The sequence below is a fragment of the Lampetra fluviatilis genome, chromosome 36 (genome assembly GCF_964198595.1).
Source record: "Lampetra fluviatilis chromosome 36, kcLamFluv1.1, whole genome shotgun sequence".
Classification (NCBI taxonomy): domain Eukaryota; kingdom Metazoa; phylum Chordata; class Hyperoartia; order Petromyzontiformes; family Petromyzontidae; genus Lampetra; species Lampetra fluviatilis.
This window is the reverse complement of record NC_136310.1, coordinates 7,646,132-7,668,801: the sequence shown is the minus strand read 5'-3', so window position 1 is coordinate 7,668,801 and position 22,670 is coordinate 7,646,132. Positions and strand designations below refer to the sequence as shown.

General features: G+C 51.2%; 1 protein-coding gene across 1 annotated transcript in view; it reads left to right on the top strand.

The window, feature by feature from the left end:
* Positions 1–329: 329 nt before the first annotated feature.
* Positions 330–22,670, top strand: part of LOC144945148 (uncharacterized) — a 73,228-nt gene continuing 50,887 nt past the window's right edge. The window contains exon 1 of the mRNA XM_078873433.1: positions 330–425. The gene's annotated coding sequence lies outside the window, so the exon portion shown is untranslated. The remainder of the gene's footprint in view (positions 426–22,670) is intronic.

Genomic DNA, 22,670 nt, shown 5'->3' with positions numbered 1-22,670 from the left:
ATCGCACGCATCCGTGATGCCACCCACTGACCATCTCGCCCATTCACCATCTCATTGACCATGTCATTAACTGCCTCACAGCCGAACTTGATAACCACCCACCCAACGCTTAACCGCTCACCATCTCACTCACCCACTCGCTCACTCGATTACTATCTCACTCGCCCAGTAGCTTGACCGCTCGCCATATCGCTCACACAGCAGCTTATTATCTCACCATCTCACTCATCCACGCCTTTACTCACTCACTCATTCGCTCACCATCTCTCTCACACACACACACAGGCTCGTTTTAATATGCTCACTATCGCACACGCGGCCACACACCCGCGCGTTTCGGATCACGCAACACCACAACCACAGTGAAAATGCGACAACAGCATTAGCTGCCATCCATCCGTCCATCCTCTCGGTGTCGTGCTACGGTGAGTACTGTATAATGATGTGGTAACAGTCTTTGCACCTCGTGATGATGATGATGATGACGAGGTTGGCTTCACCACGCTACACATGCAATGGCATCGCTATGAAGGAGTTACAGATGACGATTGGCGTTGCAGTTATAGATCTGACTGTGGATAGACAGACTGACTCTCACCTCGTTATAGACGATGCTTACGATGTTGCAGTTACAGATGATGTTAATGTTGACGGTGGGTAGTCACACAGATTGACTATTTTGGCAAATCGCCCGATGATGCCGGATGTAATTACCAGCGAAACGTCGTACCCGAACTGTAAACGTTGTGGATTTACTCTCCAACATACCGGTGGGCTGAAGTAGTATACTACACTATACACTACACTATGCGCTACACTACTGTATACTACACTATACACTATATTAGTAACTAATTGGCGCGTTGTTTACGTGACAAACCTTCCTGGCTGTGTCGGGTGGTGGAGGGTTACGACATATTCACACTTACGCGATTTAACCCGAAAAACGTTATTATGGAGACTGACTCTCACCTCGTTATGGATGATGTTTAGGATGGTGATGTTGCAGTTACAGATTTGAAAAATAAGGTCTTACCTTGCTCGACAACGGTGATCATAGGCTGTACGTTATAGACGTGGTCGTAATGGGCTTTCACCTCGTTATAAATACCGACGAAGATGATGATGATGATGATGTTGGTCACTTGGTTATAGCTGCACAAGTATCGAACTGACTTGGTTAGTCATGATGATGACGAGCTTTCCCCTAATTCTACTATCACACGTATCGCTGCGATAGTTAGTGGACTTTCACCTCGTTGTGGAATGCTGATTTATGATGGGCTGTTGGTTACCGTTGTGACAGTAATTGATCTTACATCGTTATGCGTAATGATGATGATGATGACGACCATGTGACTGACGATCGGATACACGTCTTAAAGATGATGATGATGATGGTGGTGGCGATGGATGAGAGTGGTGGTGCTGGCGGTGATGGCAAAATATCTGTCTCTAAATGTTATTATGACGAAGCTTAATGACGATAATGTTGCTGAAGGCAACAGGTGCTCGTTAATGTTGCGATGATGATGGTGCTGGTGGTGGTGCTGGTGGTGCTGGTTCTAAAACGGATGTCGATGACAGCGATGGTGACGACGTTGATGGTATTGTCGAGGTGGACCCGACGAAGGTTGCTGATTGCGCGATGGGCAATGCGACCGGCAATCGATGTGCTCGGAAAGAAGGGGCATTGCCCGAAACGTCGCCCATCGTACATTGTTTCCTAATTAAGACCACGCACCGCACGGCGTTACTCACGAACGCGTTGGGTTTGTTGCTGTTGCCGTTGTTGTTGTTGTTGCGATAGTCAACAGCTTCTATGATGTATCACTTGGCGAACAGAATACGACTCGACATTAATTTCCCCCAATTAGTGGAACGTATCTCGATTGCTTGGTAGAACAAAAACAAAAATCCCACCCGTGCTTTAGTTGCTAGCCACTGTAAGCAGCGCGCTAATTAAACAGGGGGTGCTTCAACAACACAAAAAAACACTTATATGGAATTATCGTTTTTCATGGAAAAAGAACGGATAATATGACACTAACGCGATAACAAATGTGTGTTAATAGCTTCAAAATAGTTTCCACTCCAATCTAGATTTGAAGCTTTCGTGACTGCAGGAATCCATACTCGTTGGTTCTTTCGGTGAAGTCACGTAGGTGGTAGAAAAATAATAATCGATCACTAATCGATTATTTTTCTACCTACGTAAGGAGTCTCCCACTGGTTCGCCATCGTTGTCAACGCGTGCCTGGAATCTTCTCCAGGTGGTCTCCAGCGCCCGGAGACGCACCATTGCTGGCGGCGTTGTCGCAAATTCTCAGAAGCGTCAACGTTTTTTTTTTTCAAAGCACCCTCTATATATATACGCGGTCTGCATCAGTACGCCAAGCGGCTGCGCTTCGAACGGACTGCGCCCTGGCATAGGAACGTGGAGTTTCCACCACTGGTGATGACAACCTCGACACGCCACGCACGCTGTTTGGGGAGAAGTGGCTCGGGCGGGGGTGATGATGAGACGTCCACGCTTTGGATGGTGGATCTGTGGTTCTGCTGGGGACGAAATCTTGTGTTTGTGTGTGGGGAGCGGTAGTGTAGCGGTTAGCGCGCTGCGCTACAAACCTGGCGACCCGGGTTCGATTGCCGCTCAAACGGCCAACACCAGTGACGATTATCTGAACCGGTTCTGGGCCTCCCCTAGGTCGACTCGGCCTCAAATGAGTACCTGGTGCGGCGTGTAAACATTGTCACTGGGAATACAAAGGCGGCCGGGAGTGGTGTTGGCCACCCACTGCCTCGTGTGCCGTGCCGGCCTTCATAGGTGCTCGCTAACAGCACTTGCCCCAACAGTCTGTTAAGGTTACACGGAGATATTTGTCCTTTGTTTGTTGTGTATCTACACGTGCGTTGAACTTCTTTAGCACCGCACGCAGACGACCGTGCTAATCAGGGGTGCGGCGGGGGGAGGACAACAAACTAAACAGAACAAAAAAACAATTCTAAGAAAAAAGATGAGTGGTTTTCAAGATGAGTGGCTCCTTGGCCTTCGGTGCCCGCACACCCTGGGGGTGCGAGTTGCCCTCTCTGGGAGTGTGAGATGCCCTGTCTGGCGGTGTGAGATGCCCTCTCCGTGAGTGTGAGATGCCCTCTCTGGGGGTGAGAGATGCCCTCTCTGGGGGTGAGAGATGCCCTCTCTGGGAGTGTGAGATGCCGTCTCTGGGGGTGTGAGATGCTCTCTCTGGGGGTGAGAGATGCCCTCTCTAGGGGTGTGAGATGCCCTCTCTGGGGGTGAGAGATGTCCTCTCTGGGGGTGTGAGATGTCCTCACTGGGGGTGTGAGATGCCCTCTCTGTGAGTGTGAGATGTCCTCTCTGGGGGTGTGAGATGTCCTCTCTGGGGGTGTGAGATGCCCTCTCTGTGAGTGTGAGATGCCCTCTCTGGGGGTGTGAGATGCCCTCTCTGGGGGTGTGAGATGCCCTCTCTGGGGGTGTGAGATGCCCTCTCTGGGGGAGTGAGATGCCCTGTCTGGGGGTGTGAGATGCCCTGTCTGGGGGTGTGAGATGCCCTCTCTGGGAGTGTGAGATGCCCTCTCTGGGGGTGAGAGATTCCCTCCCTGGGGGTGTGAGATGCCCTCTCTGGGGGTGTGAGATGCCCTGTCTGGGGGTGTGAGATGCCCTGTCTGGGGGTGTGAGATGCCCTGTCTGGGGGTGTGAGATGCCCTCTCTGCGGGTGAGAGATGCCCTCTCTGGGGGTATGAGATGCCCTGTCTGGGGGTGAGAGATGCCCTCTCTGGGGGTGAGAGATGCCCTTTCTGGGGTGTGAGATGCCCTCTCTGGGAGTGTGAGATGCCCTCTCTGGGGGTGAGAGATGCCCTCCCTGGGGGTGTGAGATGCCCTCTCTGTGAGTGTGAGATGTCCTCTCTGGGGGTGTGAGATGCCCTCTCTGTGAGTGTGAGATGCCCTCTCTGGGGGTGTGAGATGCCCTCTCTGGGGGTGTGAGATGCCCTCTCTGGGGGAGTGAGATGCCCTGTCTGGGGGTGTGAGATGCCCTGTCTGGGGGTGTGAGATGCCCTCTCTGGGAGTGTGAGATGCCCTCTCTGGGGGTGAGAGATTCCCTCCCTGGGGGTGTGAGATGCCCTCTCTGGGGGTGTGAGATGCCCTGTCTGGGGGTGTGAGATGCCCTGTCTGGGGGTGTGAGATGCCCTGTCTGGGGGTGTGAGATGCCCTCTCTGGGGGTGAGAGATGCCCTCTCTGGGGGTATGAGATGCCCTGTCTGGGGGTGAGAGATGCCCTCTCTGGGGGTGAGAGATGCCCTCTCTGGGGGTGAGAGATGCCCTTTCTGGGGTGTGAGATGCCCTCTCTGGGAGTGTGAGATGCCCTCTCTGGGGGTGTGAGATGCCCTGTCTGGGGGTGTGAGATGCCCTGTCTGGGGGTGTGAGATGCCCTGTCTGGGGGTGTGAGATGCCCTCTCTGGGAGTGTGAGATGCCCTCTCTGGGGGTGAGAGATTCCCTCCCTGGGGGTGTGAGATGCCCTCTCTGGGGGTGTGAGATGCCCTGTCTGGGGGTGTGAGATGCCCTGTCTGGGGGTGTGAGATGCCCTGTCTGGGGGTGTGAGATGCCCTCTCTGGGGGTGAGAGATGCCCTCTCTGGGGGTATGAGATGCCCTGTCTGGGGGTGAGAGATGCCCTCTCTGGGGGTGAGAGATGCCCTCTCTGGGGGTGAGAGATGCCCTTTCTGGGGTGTGAGATGCCCTCTCTGGGAGTGTGAGATGCCCTCTCTGGGGGTGAGAGATGCCCTCCCTGGGGGTGTGAGATGCCCTCTCTGGGGGTGTGAGATGCCCTGTCTGGGGGTGTGAGATGCCCTGTCTGGGGGTGTGAGATGCCCTGTCTGGGGGTGTGAGATGCCCTCTCTGGGGGTGAGAGATGCCCTCTCTGGGGTTGTGAGATGCCCTGTCTGGGGGTGAGAGATGCCCTCTCTGGGGGTGAGAGATGCCCTCTCTGGGGGTGTGAGATGCCCTCTCTGGGGTGAGAGATGCCCTCTCTGGGGGTGTGAGATGCCCTCTCTGGGGGTGTGAGATGCCCTGTCTGGGGGTGTGAGATGCCCTGTCTGGGGGTGTGAGATGCCCTCTCTGGGGGTGAGAGATGCCCTGTCTGGGGGTGAGACATGCCCTCTCTGGGGGTGAGAGATGCCCTCTCTGGGGGTGAGAGATGCCCTCTCTGGGGGTGAGAGATGCCCTTTCTGGGGTGTGAGATGCCCTCTCTGGGGTGAGAGATGCCCTCTCTGGGGGTGTGAGATGCCCTCTCTGGGGGTGTGAGATGCCCTCTCTGGGGGTGTGAGATGCCCTCTCTGGGGGTGTGAGATGCCCTCTCTGGGGGTGAGAGATGCCCTCTCTGGGGGTGTGAGATGCCCTCTCTGGGGGTGAGAGATGCCCTCTCTGGGGGTGAGAGATGCCCTCTCTGGGGGTGAGAGATGCCCTTTCTGGGGGTGTGAGATGCCCTCTCTGGGGGTGTGAGATGCCCTGTCTGGGGGTGTGAGATGCCCTCTCTGGGGGTGAGAGATGCCCTCTCTTGGGGTCCGAGACATGGCCAGATGTTTCTTTTTAGGTCAACCATCGAAACACGCAAATTAATTACGGGCACCTGCGTTCAACTACTTTGTTTCATCAAACCTATGTACTTATTAATATTATAATTTTTTTTGTTCACAATTAAGGACCAAAGCGGGGGGGAGGGGGGCAAGGCAACAGTAAATGTTAAGAACCGCTGATCAAGATTATTTAAAAGTGCCTTGATCGCATTGGCTTCGTCATATCGGAAGTGAGAGCGCGCGATGCGGTGACCGCCTTTGTTCGACCGCCAAGCCAAAAGCCGCTGCGGCGAGGATGATCGGAGTGTTTCATTCTCATTCACGAGATCGGCAAGGTAATTGTGGCTCATTTGTAGCAAGCACTTTTGTGTTCTGCGTGTTTGTGTTGTGTGCGCGCAATTAGTGCGACCCTACAAACGCAGTCGTTCGGCAAGCGGAAGCCAATGCAGCTGAGCGAGCACTTGACAGACACATCGTCGGATCTGGTGCACGTGGTCGGTTTTCTCTCTCGGTTGATGATCCAGAAACAGGAGAACAGTGAAGTTTCATTTTGAATTGGATCTTTTGCGTCTTCTTCAGATCCCACACTTCCTGGCTCTGACACTCCTCATCCCCGATGACTCCCTCCCATCCCCTCCCATCCATCCATCATCCCTCCCTCCCTTTCTCCTCTCCCTACATCATCCCTCCCTCCCCTCCCTCCATCATCCCTCCCTCCATCATCCCTCCCTCCCTTTCTACCCTCCCTACATCATCCCTCCCTCCCTCCCTCCCCTCCCTCCATCATTCCTCCCTCCATCCTTCCATCATCCCTCCCCTCCCTCCCTCCCTTTTCATCCTCGCAGACAGCGGCCTGACAGCCACCACACGCATCAGAACGTCCACAGCGACTTGCCCGATGAAGCACCACCTCCCCTTCACGAGTGAAACAGTTAACGACAAATGCCACTAAAGTCGTGCGATCGTGGACATGCAACCCAAAGCATGGACCCGCATAGTAAACATGACACAGAGACCCATAGCGATACATGGAGACTCATCGAGATATACATTAAAGACAAGCCACTTCAACGGAGCAGAATCGTTCCATTGTGGAAATGCAAACCGAACTATGGACCATAACAGCGACACGACACGGACTCTCTGTCTGCCGAAGCCCTCTCGTCATGGCCAGCAGCAGCAGCAGCAGACCACGACACTGACATTCATCTCCTGGGCCGAGTGCCATTTTATACGCGAGAATATAATCTTTAAGAGGTCCATTGTGTGCCCCCTCGTTTTACGAGACGGCCGGGACGTGCAGACACAACGGACAGAGATGGCGAATGTACTTGTGCTCCTAACCCCGGGGCTGTGTGGGAAGTGTTAACAGCGCTTGTAAAATGCCCCCAACAAAGGCTGCAGGTGTAATTGTTAAATTTGTCTGCAGAGTGTGTGTGAAGTGGCTGGCGTCATTTTACCCGCTCGCCATCTCACTCACCCAGTCGCTCACCATCTCACTCACCCAGTCACTCACCATCTCACTCACCCAGTCGCTCACCATCTCACTCACCCAGTCACTCACCCAGTCGCTCACCATCTCACTCACCCAATAGTGAACCATCTCACTCACCCAGTCGCTCACCATGTCACTCACCCAGTCGCTCACCATCTCACTCACCCAGTAGTGAACCATCTCACTCACCCAGTCACTCACCCTGTAGTGAACCACTCACTCTCACACACACACTCCCTCACCATCTCACTCACAAACACACTCACCATCTCACTCTCACACACACTCACTCACCATCTCACCCTCACACACTCACTCACCATCTCACACACACTCACTCACCATCTCACTCTCACACACTCACCATCTCACTCACACACTCACACACACACTCACTCACCATCTCACCCTCGCACATACACACTCACTCACCATCTCACTCACCCAGTCACTCACCCAGTCGCTTACCATCTCACTCACCCAGTAGTGAACCACTCACTCACACACACTCACTCACCATCTCATTCTCACACACACTCACTCACCATCTCACACACCCAGTAGCAGAGGTGGGACAAAGTCATTGTTATGCAAGTCCAAGTCGAGTCGCAAGTCATCAAATTCATGACTCGAGTCTGACTCGAGTCCAAGTCACATGACTCGAGTCCACACCTCTGCCCAGTAGTGAACCACTCACTCTCACACACACACTCACTCACCATCTCACTCACACTCACACACACCCTCACCATCTCACTCACATACACACTCACTCACCAACTCACTCGCACACACACTCACTCACCATCTCACTCACACACACACACTCACCATCTCACTCTCACACACACTCACTCACCATCTCACTCTCACACACACACACTCACTCACCATCTCACTCACACACACACTCACACACACACTCACCATCTCACTCACACACACACACTCACCATCTCACTCTCACACACACTCACTCACCATCTCACTCTCACACACACTCACTCACCATCTCACTCGCACACACACTCACCATCTCACTCACCATCTCACTCACACAAACTCACTCACTCACCATCTCACTCACCCAGTAGTGAACCACTCACTCACACACACTCACTCACCATCTCACTCACACACACACACTCACCATCTCACTCTCACACACAAACACTCACTCACCATCTCATCCTCACACACCCTCACTCACCATCTCACTCACACACACTCACTCACCATATCACACACACACACACTCACCATCTCACTCACACACACACATACTCACCATCTCACTCACACACACACACTCACTCACCATCTCACACACACACACTCACTCACCATCTCACACACACACTCACTCACCATCTCACACACACACTCACTCACCATCTCACACACACACTCACTCACCATCTCACACACACACTCACTCACCATCTCACACACACACTCACTCACCATCTCACACACACGCTCACTCACCATCTCACTCACTCACACACTCACTCACCATCTCACTCGCTCACACACTCACTCACCATCTCACTCACTCACACACTCACTCACACACAAACTCACTCACCATCTCACTCACACACACACTCACTCACCATCTCACTAACACACACACGCTCACTCACCATCTCACTCACATACACGCTCACTCACCATCTCACTCACACACGCACTCACTCACCATCTCACTCACACACACACTCACTCACCATCTCACTCACACACGCACTCACTCACCATCTCACTCACACACACACTCACTCACCATCTCACTCACACACACACTCACTCACCATCTCACTCACACACTCACTCAACATCTCACACACACACTCACTCACCAACTCACTCACACACACTCACTCACCATGTCACACACACACACTCACCATTTCACACACACACTCACACCATCTCACTCACACACACGCTCACTCACCATCTCACTCACACCATCTCACTCACACACACACTCACCATCTCACTCACACCATCTCACACACACGCTCACTCACCATCTCACTCATACCATCTCACACACACACTCACTCACCATCTCACTCACACCATCTCACACACACACGCACTCACCATCTCACTCACACCATCTCACACACACACTCACTCACCATCACACTCACTCACCATCTCACTCACACCATCTCACTCACTCACACACACTCACTCACAATCTCGCCCTCACCCAGACGTCCACTCTGTCGGCACGTGCCGTAGTGATTGTTGGGGGCTGTATCAACAACAACAACATCAACAATAACAACATCAACAACAACAGCAACAACAACAGCAGCTCGCAGCTCGGTGGCGACGCCGCGTGTAAAGTGCTACAAGCACCACGGAGTTGTGTGGAATTCCATCCCAATGATTTTCCCCTCGCGATGTTTGAGGCCGCCGTGTCCCCCCCACCCCCCATTTCTGTTGTTCTTGTTGCCCTGAAACTCACATGGCGCAGCAAATTCAAAATGCCGTCGTGTCGCCAACCAGCTCGGCGCTTCCTCTCTGGCCCGGCTGACGTCGGGAGCGAGCCGACTGGGGGGCCCGAGTTGGCAAGAGTCGGCTTGATGCAGAGGTCGCAAACGGGGTTTGATTCCTTACCCGTACCCGGCCGCACCAGGGTCGCTAATGGGTACACGTACCCGGCCGGGTACGAGTACCCGTTCCGTACCCATATCCTACCCGAAATGAGTGACAGTTACTCGCCAGTGACTCACGGCCTACCCGTACCCGGCCGTACCAGGGTCGCAAACGGCTACCCGTACCCGGCCGGGTACGGGTAGCCTGGTATCGGGTAGGGTACGGGTATCGGGAACCCGGTTGCGACCTCTGGCTTGATGGGAGCCCTCGGACAATAGACTGCCGGGGGACACCGATAGAACGACAGATCAAGCTCTTGATGGGAGTCATCGGACAGTAAACTGGTGATCGACAATCAGAGACAGACCAGTCAATGAGTGGAGTTCTCAGGCAACAGGCTGATGATGGACGATGATAGAAAGACGGATCAGGCCACGGTTGCATATTTAAATAACCGACCGGCAGACTGGTATCTGATGCGGTTGCTTTAACGAAAGGCTGATGATGATGTCTCCAATGGCGGCGTCTCTAGACAACATACGCTATTAAACTCAGACATATTTTAATTGTTATTTTACAGGTATGTGTCGCTCTTTCAGGAAGCGACATGGCTGTCACAAATGATAGCTCAACGAAGTGGCTTATCATCATCATGACGTGGACATTTATAGCAGCCAAATACGATATCGATGTGGGTATTTGCGTAGACGTGTTTGTGTGTCTGTGTTGGCACAGTAAGGGGGCACAGGTGGTGCATCAGCCAGTCATCTCGGTCATCTCAGTCAGTCGACCCGTGCCACCTGGGTCTGCCAGCGGGCGTTCGACACTTCACGTGGCCTCAAGGTGCACATGGCCTGGCACAAGCGTCGTGGTGACGTCACCGCCACTTACCTGGCGACCCGAGTTCGATTCCCGCTCACGGCCAACACCGGTGACGATTATCTGAACCGGTTCTGGGTCTCCCCTAGGTCGACTAGGCCTCAAATGAGTACCTGGTGCGATGTGTTAAGCATCGCCAATGGGGAGACAAAGGCGGCCGGGCGTGGTGTTGACCACCCACCCCTCGTGTGCCGTGCCGGCCTTCATAGGTGCTCGCTAACAGCACTTGCTCCTACAGTGTGTTACAGGCTATACAGGGGATCTTTGTCTTTTAATCTGCGCCTGGTGCTGGCCACCCATCCCCTCGTGTGCCGTGCCGGCCTTCATAGCCGCTCGCCAACAGCACTTGCCCCTACAGTCTGTTAATGCTACAGGGAGATCTTTGTCTTTCTACACATGTATGTGCGCTATGTATTGCACGCTTAACTTCTTTCACACCGTACGTAGCCAACCGTGCGAATCGGAGGTGCGGGGGAAGGACAACAAACTAAACACAAAAAAAAGCAGTTCCGAATAAATGAGTTCGTCGATCTAGATGATGATTTAAAAGCGCACAGCGGCTTCCTAATATCGGAACGGAAGAGCGTTCCAGACGGCCGCAGAAGCGCATCCGAATGCGATGCGAGGAGTGTGACTGGAGGTCACGTGGTGGTTTGAGTTCCTTGACGAAACCAGCGAGGTTGGAATCTCGCTCGCGGCCAACATCGGTGACAAATGATCTGAACCGGTCCTGCGGCTCCCCTAGGTCGACTCAGCCTCGAAATTGAGTACGTGGTTTCGGTGTGTTAAAACATCGCCACTGGGGAGACAAAGGCAGCCGGGCGTGGTGTTTGCAACCCACCCACTCGTACGCTGTATCGCCCTTCATAAGTGCTCGCGAACAGCACTTGCCCGAACAGTCTGTAAAGGTTTTATGGCGTGTGTGTTGGCTGTGTATCACAGGGCTGTGGTGACGCAGTCACGCTGCGTACATGGCCGCTCCCTGCCGGGCTTTAGCGTGTAAGCGTGACAGACAGGGAGACGGGAACAGAGACACGTGGAGAGAGACAGATACATTGTTGTTGGGGGGAGGGGGCAGAGAGGCGGGGGTAGAGACACGCGCACAGGGAGACAGGGACAGAGAGCGCCTCTTACAGGGTGACTGGGATAGGAAGATTGACACGTGGAGACACGTGGAGACACGAGGAAAGAGACCGAGAGACACTGAGACACGTGAAGACAGACAGCCAAGAGCGAGAGAGACACTGAGACACGTGGAGAAAGACAGACAGAGAGAGACACCGAGACACGTGGAGACAGACAGAGAGAGAGAGACACTGAGACACGTGGAGACAGAGAGAGAAAGAGACACTGAGACACGTGGAGACACAGACAGAGAGAGACACCGAGACACGTGGAGACAGAGGGAGAGAGAGAGACACTGAGACACGTAAAGACAGACAGCCAAGAGCGAGAGAGACACTGAGACACGTGGAGACAGACAGAGAGAGAGACACTGAGACACGTGGAGACAGACAGCCAAGAGCGAGAGAGACACTGAGAAACGTGGAGACAGACAGACAGAGAGAGAGACACTGAGACACGTGGAGACAGACAGAGAGAGAGACACTGAGACACGTGGAGACAGACAGAGAGAGAGAGACACTGAGACACGTGGAGACAGACAGAGAGAGAGACACTGAGACACGTGGAGACAGACAGACAGAGAGAGACACTGAGACACGTGGAGACAGACAGCCAAGAGAGAGAGAGACACTGAGACACGTGGAGACAGACAGCCAAGAGAGAGAGAGACACTGAGACACGTGGAGACAGACAGAGAGAGACACTGAGACACGTGGAGACAGACAGACAGAGAGAGAGAGACACACTGAGACACGTGGAGACAGACAGAGAAGAGCCAGACAGCGAGGCAGGGTCGCTATCAGTCCGGGCTGTGCACCGAGATTCGTGCTGTCACCTGAATTGGAGTTATTGCCGTGACGTCCTTGTTCTAGAAGAGAACGTGGTACACGAGGAGAAATCATCTCACGTGTTTCTTGGTTTGATGGAGCTGGACTGGACCCTATGTTAACTCGGCATAAAATTAGCACTTACAACCTCACTGGATATCCGGTACTGGTGTGGTCAGTTCTCGTTGTTATAACCGCCGTAGTATTAAAACATGTTCATCATAATAACAAGTGTCGTCATCATCATCATGTCCTCAACCACCATAATGATTCATTTATCATCATATCTTTACCATCATCTCCTTCCGCAGTATTGTTATCACCACCACCTTATAACCCACATAATAAATTATTCATCATTGTCATCTTAACCATTATCTATCATATCAATGAATCATCATTGTCATCTTAACCATTATCTATCATATCAATCATCACTTGAACCAACACAATCATTAATTGTTCATCATCCAACATGATCATCATCATCACCTTGACCACAACAATAACAATAATCACCGTTTGCCATTCATCATCACCATCACATCGTGTTGACAAATGTCTATGCTCCGTGGCTTCACGAACCCTTCACTGACCAGCGCGGTGAAGTATGGTTAAAATATCACGAAGCCCAAAATGGGTTGTGGAGGAAGGGGGTTGGTTGGGGGGGGGCTGCGTGGGGGGGGGGGGGGCTGCGTGGGGTGGGAGTGGGCCCTCATCCAGCAGTGGAGCGACGAGGTTCTGCGCGTGCACTCGCAGTGACGCGGGTGTCCACATTGCACTTGAGAAAGAGGATCATGGCTCTGAATGGGTCGTAACCCGGATAAATAAAGAACATCGATCACTCTATCAGTTAATCGATGCGGTTGGGTTTGAAGGTCACGCATTGACCAACGTGTTGATCACAGACCTGTAATATTTTTAAATACCGGCTTGGAAATAATAAAAAATAAACATCTCGTTGCATGGCGCATTGAGGTGGAGTTCACGATGACGAGAAGATTCATCATCGTCAGGCACGATCGATCCACTGCTAGATGAATTCCTCCCCCGAGACGCTGCCATATATCACGACCCCGTGATTTAAACATCCACTCACCACCCCAGCATGACGTGAATTGAAAACGAAACAATTTTTGTTATTTTATTTTACCGGGGTAAGTCCCACTCGGCTAGAGGGCTTTGTTTTCAGAGGCGACCTGGCCACAAATGACAGCTCAACGAAGTGGCTTATCAGCGTGTGGACATTTATAGCAGCAGCCGAAAACTCTGAACGCGTGATGTTGTTGATTCTAAATGTGGGAGCGCAAAAGGACCCGGAGAAAAATCCACTCGACCACGGGGAGAGAGAGACACGCAAACTCCAAATATACAGCAACAGGCGTCAGGGTCTGGATCGAACCCACGACCTCCTGCATACCAGGCGAGGTAGTTAACGTCTCACCACGGAGAGAGAGAAACATGCAAACTCCAAATATACAGCAACAGGCGTCAGGGTCTGGATCGAACCCACGACCTCCTGTATACCAGGCGAGGTAGTTAACAATTTACCACCGAGAGAGAGAGAAATGCAAACTCCAGATATACAGCAACAGGCGTCGGGGTCGGGATCGAACCCACGACCTCCTGTATACCATGCGAGGTAGTTAACGTCTCACCACGGGGAGAGAGAGAGACGCAAACTCCAAATATACAGCAACAGGCGTCAGGGTCTGGATCGAACCCACGACCTCCTGTATACCATGCGAGGTAGTTAACATCTCACCACGGGGAGAGAGAGAGAGACGCAAACTCCAAATATACAGCAACAGGCGTCAGGGTCTGGATCGAACCCACGACCTCCTGTATACCATGCGAGGTAGTTAACATCTCACCACGGGGAGAGAGAGAGAGACGCAAACTCCAAATATACAGCAGCAGGCGTCAGGGTCTGGATTTACCCCACGACCTTCTGTAGACCAGGCGAGGTAGTTAACGTCTCACCCACCGTCGGTGGACGTCCTCTGGGTTGGTGTTCCATCCCTTTGACTATCACTCCATCGCTCGTCTCGGTCACCGGCCACTGTCCCCCACCAACTTTTCCGAAACACGTTCCTTCGGAGTGGGCAGGTAGGAACTTGGTTGGACAGCGCATTCGTGCACGACAGAAAGCTCGCGGTCACGTGACGCACTTCAACCAATCCGGGAGTGTACACGTTTGGAAGGGGCTATGCACGACAGACAAAGAATGCCTGGTGGGCAGTGTGAAACTGTTGTTGTTACCTGTATTAAATGCATTATTTGGCGACGGCTGCAGCGCTGGTGGTGGTGGTGCACGAGTACAATTAACAACGACGACAAGAACAAACACCGTTCGTCAATGACGGTGAAACCTAGGATAGGCTTAGCCCTTTCCGGCAATCATACGGGAGGTGTGAAGATGTTCAAACACCACGTAGATTAGATTACACCTGTTGCAAGGAATCAAGTTGGCACTAACACCACACGCTTCTTGTTAAAACATGCAAAAAACGAAGTACTTTGCTCATAATATTAAACATCATAACGTTCTAATTGTTTTTGAAACTGATTGTCCTACACCAGAGACGGCCACTTTCTTGGCCTTGTGTCTGCACCGGCGTTAGACGACAGATAACGCCAAAAGGCGAACGGCACAAAGGCAATGCAAATGTCAAATCATTAATATCTCGGTTGGGCGTATTTACTACGAGCCAATTTTTAAAAAAAAAAAAAAATCTATTTTAATGTTTTACTTATTGCGCGCGTGCAGCCTGGAAATCCGCCTCGCCGAGTCCTCACGACCCTCTGTCACGGGGGGGGGGGGGGGGCCCTGCCAAGTTTTCGCAGCAGGCGGGTCGCCAAGTCGCTTTCCCGTCATCCCAAATGAGTCATTTTCAGGTTACTTTTTCAGCAGTGGGACGTTTTGGTCAATTGCCAGTTGCCCCCAAAAATGTAGTTTTTTCTAGCTCGGCGAGAAAAGTGGAGAACAAGGAAGAATCCCATGGGCAACAGCGGGGGGGGGGGGGGTGGAGGGCGGGGGGGTGGGGGGCGGGTGGGTGGGGAGCGGGCGGGTGGGGGGCGGGGATGACACACAAATTCCACGCAGAAAGGACACCCGAGTCTGGAATCGAAGCCCAGGAATGTTCTTGCTGTGATGCACGCACAGGTCGCTGCTACAGTACCACTTGCACCAGAGGTCGTAATCAGGTACCCGATACCCGTACCTTACCCGATACCCGGCTACCCGTACCCGGCCGGGTACGGGTACCCGTTTGCGACCCTGGTGCGGCCGGGTACGGGTAGGCCGTGAGTCACTGGTGAGTCACCGTTTGTCACTCATTTCCCAACGTCTTGTCTCTTCTCACAATTCAAGTTCCTAGAATCAACCCACCCGCAACCTGCAACATGGCTTCATCCCAGAGGTCGCAATATGGTACCCGTACCTACCCGATACCCGGCCGGGTACGGGTAGCCGGTTATCGGGTAGGGTACGGGTACCCGATTGCGACCCTGGTGCGGCCGGGTACGGGTAAGGAATCAAAACCCGTTTGCGACCTCTGACTTGCACCACCCTACCGCCCTTTAATACGACGTTAAGTTGCGTGCGGATGCTTGCCCGCGGTAAATCCAAATTGTATTTCATTTGCGTTCACGAGTTGAATACTCTGACGGGAGCAAGAAGGACCACACCGGCCAAATAAGAACATTTACGGACTTGTAAATCGCGAAAAATAATCCACCCATCGCCCGGGAACGCTCTCGCATTGCCACTTGGGGTGACGCATTTAAAAAAAAAACTTCAGAATCTTTATTTACACTGGGGAAATCCGATGAGCTATAAAGCTCATTTTCACAGATGTCCAGTAGGGGCATGGGGTAAGAACGTTACAACAACAAACAGCAAAAAAAAACACGAGAGGAGTGCAAAATACAAGAAATGTTAACAAATCACCCCTAAAAAAACATACAAAATAAACGAAATACATCCCCATCGTATCGGGCAAAGCTTACGGAGGCATTCACTTTTTTTCCAGAAGCGACCTGGCCACAAATGAGAGCCCAAAGAAGTGGGTTATCATCATCGTGCGGGGATATACAGCAGCCAAATACTCTCAACGCACTGATTTTCTTGGGTCTTTCGGTAAAGTCACGTTCATAGGTTCAAAGAAAATAAAAAGAACAAAAAACTACGACGTTTCGATCGCAACACAAGCGATCGTCTAAACGCACGTTGACTCTAATTGTGTGTGTGTGTGTGGGGGGGGGGGTTACAAAAATAACAGGAGGACCCGGAGAGAGAAAAATCCACGAGCACACGGGAGGAGAAAAAGACAGACACGTAAACTCCAAATATACATACTCTTAGATTTTTTCGGTAAAGTCACGTAGGTAAAAAATAATAAAAATAATAGAAATATCGATTTAAAGCTTTCGTAACTGCAGGGATTCGTCTTCTTGGTTCTTTCTGTAAAGTCACGTAGAAGGGAAATAATAAAATAATAAAAATAAAACATGTGACTTTACCGAAAGAACCAAGATAATAGAAATATGAATATTATTTATATTATTACATTATTATTTCTATTGCTTTTATTATTTATTATTTTTTTTACCTACGTGACTTTACCGAAAAACCCTAAGAGTATGAATCCTTGCAGTCACGAAAGCTTCAAATCTAGAATCCAAATATACAGAAGGCCTCAGGGTTGGGTTCTCACCCTACGCTACTGCTTTCTCCCCGTGTCTCCCCCCCCCCTCCTCCTCCTCATCCTCCTCCATGCGCTTGCATCCCATGCAGGCGACAACGGCTCGAGGCCTTCTGCTAATGAGATTCCTCCTCGCACTTTAATGAGCGCCGGCTCGCTCGGCGATGAATCGCAACAGCAGGGGTCGCGGGCACGGGGGGGGGGGTAGGCGAAAGGGGAAAAAACCAAAACCGCACGCCGCGGATTTGTAACGGACGCTAACGAGGAAGAAAAACCGGGCATGTAGCGTCGATTCCGGAACGCTTTGAATGGCAATCAACGTGTTTGTTTGTCCGCGGAAGCATTTCAATCGCGATTATTTTTTGTTTGTCTTCTCTGTGGAGTCCTGATGTGCCTCTCCCTTGGTTCAGCCTGGGTGTCCACCCGTCTCTGGGTTCTCCGGTTTTCTCTCATCGCGAATAAAACCACAAAAACTAAATTAAATAGGATGTGATAATTGTTTTTTACCCTTTAATCTGGCAACAAAACTGACGCCTTTTTTACGAAGAGTCATGTTTGCATAGACCACAATACCTGCAGTCATAATGCAAACAAAAACATAACTCTGATAATGTATGCACTGTCCTTGAAGTTGATTGGTCCACACCTGAGACAGCTTTCCTTAGAGCCTAGTCTCACATGGTGTTGGACCAGATGACGCTAACAGGCGCACAACTCAAAGACAATGCACCATCAGAGTATGAGAACTCGGGGTAAGCATTTACACCATTGGTACCTCATTTGCCAGTAAAAATAAAATGATTTAAAAAAATGATAAAAAAAATTAGAATTTTTTTTTACTGGCAAATGAGGTACCAATGGTGTCAATAGGATGTGTTTCGTCGATTGATTTTGACTGCGGCTCACACAGGAGTCCGTGGGTAATTAGCGCCGCAGATGAGGGACGTTGTACGGGACTCGTGGTGTTATTTATAGGACGGACGAATACAAACAAAACAACAACCACATCGATAATTATTAAAGCAGCGAAGGTCGTGCGAGCTGTAGCAATATCGCGTCAGATGAAGAAACTAAATGAGGCGGCCAATGTGTTTCATTTATTTTGTAAGAGAAGGGGCGGCACTGAGAAGTCCCAGGGCCCAGAGAACAGAGGTCGCAACCTGGTACCCGATACCCGTACCCTACCCGAAACCCGGCCGGGTACGGGTAGGGTACGGGTACGGCCGGGTACGGGTACCCGTTTGCGACCCTGGTGCGTCGGGTACGGGTACGGATAAGGAATCAAAACCTGTTTGCGACCTCTGCCAGAGAGTGAGGGGCAGGGCCCAGTTAGTTGGGGGGGGGGAGAATGGATCGGCTAACATCATTGCATGCATGTCCTGGCGGTTGCGTTGGCCGCCGTAAGTGATTCACGTGGACAGGGCAGATAATTAACTTTAGTGGGCCAAAGGGGCACGTGGTGGTTCGGTCGCAGTGATTGGTTCAGCAAGTGAGTGCCGAGCACATAAGTAAGAGGGTGAGTGGGCAGGTGGCCAAATGAGTGAGCTAGTGAGTGGGGTTGGCTTGGCAAATGAGTAAGAGGGTGAGTGGGCAAGCGGTCAAATGAGTGAGCCCCGCCCCCCCTCCCAATACGTTCCATTCATTGGCTACCACATTCTGATAAGCTCCCCCCCCCTCTCCTTCGCCCTTAACTTGTATTTAAGAACTTGCATCTTGGAATCCCTGCCTCACTTGATACAGCAAATCTGGATGTGACTGTCCAACCTGATGACGGAGACTTGTGTTGCCTCCGAAACGTCGTGATTTTTATTATTTTATTTTTTATTAATCTTAATTTCATTTTTTTACCTACGTGACTTTACCGAAAAAACTAAGAGTATGAGCTCGTGAGTGGTTGAGCGAGCAAGCGAGCGATCGAGAGCTCAGTCGAGTGACTTTACGATTGTGCGTACGATCAAGCGAACCAGTGCGTGAGCGAGTGAGAGATTCGGGAGAGCGAGCGAGCGATCAAGTGACGGAGCGCGCGCGCGCGAGAGAGAGCGAAAGAGAGAGAGAGAGTTAGAGAGTGAGCGAGCGGTGACCCGCCGCTACCAAAAGCCGAGGGATGCGTGAGAACGATGGCTCCGACGCTTCCGTCGAGTGGCTCAACTCGTGCGCGCGCACCGCGGGTGAAGCAGGACTTCTCGTCTCGGGCGTTATCATCGCCAGGGTTTCATCTTCTTGGTTCTTTCGGTAAAGTCACGTAGAAGAGACGCTGTCTTTCCGACAGACCTGTTCTTCACCTGAGGACGGCTGCTTGCGTTGTGGCCGAAACGTCGTGAGAATTGTATTTTATTATGTTTTAGTTTTATTATTTTATTATTTCCCTTCTACGTGACTTTACCGAAATAACCAAGAAGATGAATCCCTGCAGTCACGAAAGCTTTAAATCGAAATCGCCAGGGTTGCCAACCTTTCCAGGATTGCTCCAGAATCGCTCCCTCCCCCGCACCACCACCATGCCTGCCCCCCCCCCTTGTTGAGAGAGGTAGCTGCAGCTGCAGCAGCATTCGAGACGATGCATGCATTGCACTTGTTGCCCTCTTCTGGAATTGAGGGATTTTCACCGTTCTTCTCGAATCAGAATCTTTATTTAGACTGCAGGAGGAATCCGATGAGCTATTAAGCTCTTTTTCACAGATGTCCAGCATTTGCGAGGCACCGCGGTGGCTAGGAGATGTTAACTACATCGTCCGGTATACAGGAGGTTGTGGGTTCGATCCCGACCCTGACGCCTGCTGCTGTATATTTGGAGTTTGCATGCCTCTCTCTCCGTGGTCGCGTGGATTTTTCTCAAGGTCCTCCGGTTTTGTTTGCAAGGCGTGCTAGTGCCTTGTGCGTGTAGTTTTTCTTTTTTTTGTAAATTGTTGAAAATCCAAAATATAGCTTTTTTGGGTTAGAGAGCGTCAATACAAATGTGTCGTTAAACCCGCCACCACCAGCCACACCGCCAATGAGTAAGGTTTGTCGCATAAACAGAAGATACCAGTACTCGGATTGTGAATGTTGTGGATTTGCTCTGCAACACACCGGTGTGCTGTACTAGTAAGGAAATGGCATGTTCTGTTTACGTGACAAACCTTACTAATTGCCTGTGTATTATGGACGATAAATAACCATTGACTACCACAACCGTGCCTTCGTCGTGGGACTTTTTCCGGGTCCTATGGGTTTTTCCTTCCACCATGTAGAAAAACGTGCGTTTCGAGTATTTGGCTGCTATACATCTCCAACGTAACGATAAGCCACTTCGTTCATCTATTATTTGTGACCGGGTCGCTTCTGAAAAAGAACTCTAAGGCTCAGGCGGGCCTTGCCTGATAACATCGAATACAAACAAAGTTCCCTTGATACGACCCCCGGGGTTTTTGTTGCAGTTCGCGGCTGCGAAAAATCACAGGGCCGACGCGACCCAGCAGTCGAGCGTCTTTCGCAGCTTGTATTGTCGGCGATGTGCCCGCGGTTCGACCTCCGGCGGCCGCCCCGATTTAATACTGCGGCTGTGCGCATTCACGACACGGAGGCAACGCCGTCGCCGCCGTCGCCTCGGGCAGCTGCTTCGCTCTGACAAGTGGACACGTGTCAAGAGTCACGTGGCGTCACGCGCATGGAGCAGGGACAATTGTGTGCCGGCGTCAATGTCCGAATTTGAAAAATTGCGCCGCAAATAATGATGATGATGATTTACATCTCTAAAGCACCCGTGAGAAATCGTTCTCAGGGGCGCTATGCATGGCAAGCAAAAAATAGTTTGATGGCAACCGAGGGAAGAAGAAGTGAGAAGGACGTTTGAAAATAACTGAAGAGAGAGAGAGAGAGAAGGGCTGCGTGCAGATGCAGCACTTGTCGTAGTTTAAAAAACAAAAGAGTGAGCGAGAGAGTGAGCGAGTGAGCGAGAGAGTGAGGGGGGGGTACATAAAGGAAAGCATTAAAAAACTAAAAAATGATGAACGAAGCAGAGTGCCGACTACACCGAGCATCTTGTTTCCTCTGATCGTAAAAAAAGGGAGAGAGAGAGCCATGTGTATACAGATACGTTTTTCGTCGATATTTGAAGATTTGCATGTGTCTCTCTGCAGTCCTCACCTCGAAGGGGCAAGGAGTCCCAGAGTTGAGGTGCCGCAATTGCGAAGGCAACGATCATCCCACCCACCCACCCTCCCCCCCCAAGTGTGTAAGCCCAGAGACCGTGGTGACGGCGAGCAATGCACAATCTTGAGGATCTTCTTACTGATCTTGATGGAATATGCGTGGCTAATGTAGGTCATGAATGTAAGTGCAAATGACTGTGCTCAATTGGTTTGCTGTACAACTAGTAATCGTCCCAACCCTCCCCACCCAACTGCGAAAACTTGGCAGGACCCTCCTGAAATAGGGGCATGAGACTCGGTGACGCTTTTCTGGGTGTAAGAGAATAATAATAATAATGATAACCCGTACGTTCTGACAATCGAATTATCCGCGACCACGAACGGATACTTGAATATGCCCTTTCCACCCCCATATCGGCGTGAAATAAGGGTCCTTTAATCTATACTACTTCATGAGAAGTAATCCGCGGTCATTTCCGTGGATGTACTTGCCCCCGTCGAAGTAATGTGGAATTTCCACCGCGCGACTCGGAGCCGCCGACGGAGTTGAGCGCCGCCGAAGGTGAATACGGCACCCGGCGCAATTCGTCTGGAATTCCGTGCCGTCGCCTTCGTTTTGCGATTCCTCCACAGAGGCTCTCGCGGGTCTCTGAGCATTTGCGCCACGTTTGTAAGGAGCTTAGTGATATTTACACAGAAAGAGACCCACAGCTGTTTCCCCCCCCCCCAAGCCCTTCACCTCCCAGCCTTCCACCCCCAATCGCTGCTTCAATCCGTGTTGGCAGTTTCGGGCTATTTTAACAATGCTAATGCATCTCCTTGGTTCTTTCGGTAAAGTCACGTAGAAGGGAAATAATCAAATAATAAAAATAAAACATAAATAAAGAATTCTCACGACGTTTCGGCCACAACGCAAGCAGCCGTCCTCAGGTGAAGAACATGTCTGTCGGAACTTTACCGAAAGAACCGAGAAGATGAATCCCTGCAGTCACGAAAGCTTTAAATCGAAATTGAATGATAATGCAGTGTAGCACCTCCTCCTCTTAACCACGATAATTGGTTCCACGAAACCGGTGAAGTGATTAGGTCGTTAAGGGAGACTAGGAAATGCGCGCTTGAAGACTTAATTCGCTCCGACAGCATCGAAAGTTATACCATTTTTTTTCTCCACTCAAATAAAGGCACCTTGTAATATGAATCGATGGATATTAATGCGTAAAGTTATTAACCCCATTATAAACACTTGCTATTAAAAGAAACACGGTTAATACGTGCATTCATTCGAATTTAGTTATACCGCCA